This window comes from Tupaia chinensis, unplaced genomic scaffold (genome assembly GCF_000334495.1).
Source record: "Tupaia chinensis unplaced genomic scaffold, TupChi_1.0 Scaffold000293_1, whole genome shotgun sequence".
Lineage (NCBI taxonomy): Eukaryota > Metazoa > Chordata > Mammalia > Scandentia > Tupaiidae > Tupaia > Tupaia belangeri.
The window spans coordinates 461819-466090 of NW_006159778.1; the positions used below are offsets into that span (position 1 = coordinate 461819).

Consider the following 4272-nt stretch of genomic DNA (forward strand, 5'->3'; position numbering starts at 1 on the left):
CATCACAGCTTGTAGTTATTATAACATCCACAGTTTATCAGACTGGACTAATAATGTTTTAGCTAGATAACTAAGAATATCTATGAGAAATCACCCCCCAGGAGTGATGGGCATACCACAATCCCCTTTCTCAGGATCATTGGCATACAAGAACACTCACCAGGTGTTAGGTTTAAGCTGCTATGTCTGAGACTTGAATCTTGGTCAACTACGTGGGAGTTTAGTGACATAACATTATGCCATCCACTGATCCCTCAACTGTGTAGTTTTACTAGAGGTAGATGGACAATTTGAAATAGTATTTTAAAAATACTTATTCTAATTAGAGAAACACAGTATAAGCTTATTGAATAACTGAGTTTTAGGGACTCATGTGTGGGGACACTTTTAGAGAGAGACCCTGAGGTGTGGGGAAATGCTCTGAGCAAACATCACCTGTCCTTTTGGGCTTTGGCAGAATCTTATAACTTGTCCTTTCCTTGACCTTCGCTGCAAAGTAAAGGGTGGAAATTGCTAGGGGCTTTCCAACAGACATATCTGATGGACTTAAAGAAACATCTTGACCCCAATTAGCAAAGTCCAATAAACATCTTGATCCCAATTAGCAAAGTTCAATCCCTGCTCTGCATCTGAAAGATTCTTTAGCCTTCTCTGAGTGTGATGGTACACTCCTTATGGACAAGTTCTTTAGCCTTCTTCCCCAAACCAACAGCTAGATTTCTCTGCATTAGAAGACAAATGAGACTTTCTCTTGATGGGATTATCACCAAGGGATACACCTAGCCCAGTATGACTAAGCCATTATAGATTTGTTACCTGCGTATTGTCTGTAACCTGGCAACAAATCAATGAAGTGTAGTGAAATATACATGTGTAATGTCTCCTTGTACTATAAAATAAGACGCCCAGTTTGTCTGAGTGGTTCAAGCCACAGCACAAGTTGCTTGGGCTACCTAGGTTCAGCCAGTCTGTGTTCAATTCTACTCTATCTCTTTGTCTCATTCTTTCTACTTCCTCCATAGATAGAACTAAGCCTTGGGGGGGGGGGGGGGTCAGACGCTGATGCTCATGTGGGAAGAATTCAGATCTCATGTTTTTAGCCCAGTATTCATTCAATACATTACATATTAATTATTGACAATGACTGTTTTAGAGGTGACAAATGCTAGGCATCAGATGAGATAGAAAGCATCATGAATTAAGTAAAATAGTAAAAGAATTACTGGGACAAGAGATGCCAAGGACACACTCTACAATTACAGTGACTATCCAACCTTGGTACTATGACAGTCAGACTGTAATCATTTTACAGCTAATTAACTGGGACCAGTAGTTAACGTAATGGATATGTTGCTGGACTCCCATGTAGTCGACCATGGTTCGAGTCCTGGACCCGGTGGCTTAAACTCACACTGGGTGCATGTGCATGCATGCCCAAGATCCTGAGAGGAGAATGGAGGAGAAAGGATTGCGGTGTGGCAATCCCTCTGGGGGGATAATTTTTCACTTTCTATCTCTCTGTCTCTCTCTGTCTTTCTGGCGAGCACATGCACCTAATAAGAAAAAACCTCTCCCCCCCCCAAAAAAAAAAAAAAGAAAGAAAGAAAAAATAGTAACTAATGTAATGAAATGCATTAGTTATTATTTAAAATCATTTATATAGGATTCAGGCCCCAAAAAGGTGTTACGACCTGAATGAGTCAGTCCATGCTTCTCAACAACGTAACTGAATTTGTTTCCCTGGGACTCACAGAATCCACACTTGCAGAAAATATTAATCATTGTCTTTGTGCTCATTTTCGTATTTATTGTGCTGGTTAATCTGCTCATCGTCATCACTATCTCCCTCCCTCAGCACCACTCTTACTTGTCCTTCATAGATGTCTCCTATACTTGTGTCACCACCTCCATAATGATCATCGACCTGCTCTACCAGAAGAGAATCATCTCCTTTGAGGACTGCCTCACTCAGCTATTTGTGGAGCACCTCCTGGAGGTGCTCCAATGATTGGAGATCATCCTTCTCATTGTCATGGCCTATGACCACTACTTGGCCATCTACAAGCCCCTCCACTACATGACTATAATGAGACAGGGGCTCTGTCATGTCTTGGTGGTGGTAGCATGGATTGGAGGCATCCTGCATGCCACCGTGCAGATTCTTTTCATGGTCAACTTTCCCTTCTGCGGTCCCAATGCCATCAATTACTTCATGTGTGATCTCTTCCCATTGTTGAAACTTGCCTGCAGAGACATCTACAGGCTGGTGGTGGCAGTCCACAGTGTTGCCATGTGATTGCTTATTTTCTCCATGCTACTTATCTCCTATGTAGGTATCTTGAGCTTTCTGAAATCCCATGGCTCTGAAGGATGGAGCAAAGCCCCCTCCACATCCTTGTACTTCATGGATGTCATCTACTCTTCTATCATCGCCCCCAAGGTGATTGTGGACTCCCTCTGTTAGAGCACAACCATCTCCCTGAAAGGCTGCATGACCCAGCACTTTGCAGAATACATCTTTGGTGGTGTGGGCATCAGCTTCTCATTGTGATGGCCTATGACCACTACATGGCCCTCTGTAAGTCCCTGCACTAAATGGCCATCATGAGCCCTTGGGTGTGTTGCCTGATGGTAGTAGGTGCTTTGGTGGGTGGATCCCTGCATGCCACAATACAGCTTCTCTTCATGTACCAAATACCTTTCTGTGGCTCCAATGTCATTGATCACTTTATGTGTGATTTGTTTCCATTGTTGAAACTTGCCTGTTTGGACACCCACACCCTGGGTCTCTTGGTCATCCTCATGTGTGTGGTCATCTTCCTTATCCTCATTGTCTCCTATATGGGCATCCTTTGTTCTCTGAAATTATACAGCTCTGAAGGGCAATGTAAAGCCCTCCATATGTGGTTCCCACCTCACAGTTGTCGTCTTGTTCTTTTATTTTCCTGTATCAGAGGCCTCTGGTTACTTACCCCATAGACAAGGCGATAACTGTGTCCTTCACTGTTGTTGAACTCATGTTAAATCCCTTGATCTACACCTTGAGAAATGCAGAAGTTAAAACTGTCATGAGGAAATAGTGGATGAAACAAGTTACCCTGTATGGTCACTAGATTACATGCTAAGAACTAATCTTTCCTTCAAGGTCAGTAAGATCCCATGCTCCCATTCATACTAATCCACAGAAGTCAGAGGCATCATTGAAAGCACACAGAATATTTCAAGATACTAGAATGTCTTCCCATATCAGGGCTTGCCCAAATCTCAGTGCTCCATATCATTGCAGTTTGCACTCCATCCCCCAAGGCTCTAGGAACCTAGGACACTTTTTTTTTTTAAGCAGTATTGTTAATAATCTCAGCTTTTCTCAGTTCATGCCATTTTTCATCCTCTTCTCTCTACTGAAGTGACATTTACCAAAGGCTTGGTTGATTGGCTCCCTTTCATACTTTTCATTTTCAGGTGAACCTTCACCTCCTCAGCAAAGTCTTGTCTGATACTTTTCTCTAGTATTCCCTTCATTTATTTCCCACTCTACCTCATAGCTATAGCCTTAGTATTTATGATCACAATTTATACTTTAAAAATAAATATTCCCTGGGGGACAGCAGGTGGTGTAGTAGTTAAGACTCTGAACTTCCACATGGTCAACCATGGTTTGAATCCTGGACCTGGTGGCTTGAAACTCATGCCAGGCACATGTGTGTGCATACACAAAATCCCAGGAAGAGAATGGAGAAGTGGTTGCAGTGTGGCTGTACCCCCTGGTGGGATGGATTTTTCATTCTCTCTCTCTCTCTGTGTGTCTCCAATGAGTGCATATTTCCTATAGCAAAAAGTCTCCTCAAGATCAATCAATCAATAAATAATTATTTCCTGACTTTATCTTCTGTTTTCCTTAAAGGGCTGCAGTCTTTTTCAAGGCAAAGATGATGTTTGTTCGTTCATGTTGGAAAGCCAGTGATTAGAACGTTCCCAAAATTACTGGGTTGTCAGAAAAGTCATGACATATTTTTCTGTGCAAAAATGTTCCATCACTTTTCCAGCAACTCAATAGCAGAGTAATAAATTCAATAAATATTATTGAATAAATCTAAAGAAGAGTTGGAGATTTTCAGTCAGCACGTGGGAGAGAAGTTAAGTTGCTGGATCCCACATGATCAACTGCACTGTTCATGTCCCACACCCAGCAGCTTGAAAATCACACCAGGCAGGGTTTCATGTATACTCAATGCCCCAGAAGGGGACTGGAGGAGGGGGGATTTAGGTATA

The 4272-nt window shown here is 42.3% G+C and overlaps 1 pseudogene; it reads left to right on the top strand.

Moving 5' to 3' along the window:
- The first annotated feature begins 1695 nt into the window (after positions 1-1695).
- On the top strand, positions 1696-3080 carry LOC114008156 (olfactory receptor 4C46-like; annotated as a pseudogene).
- Positions 3081-4272: the final 1192 nt, after the last annotated feature.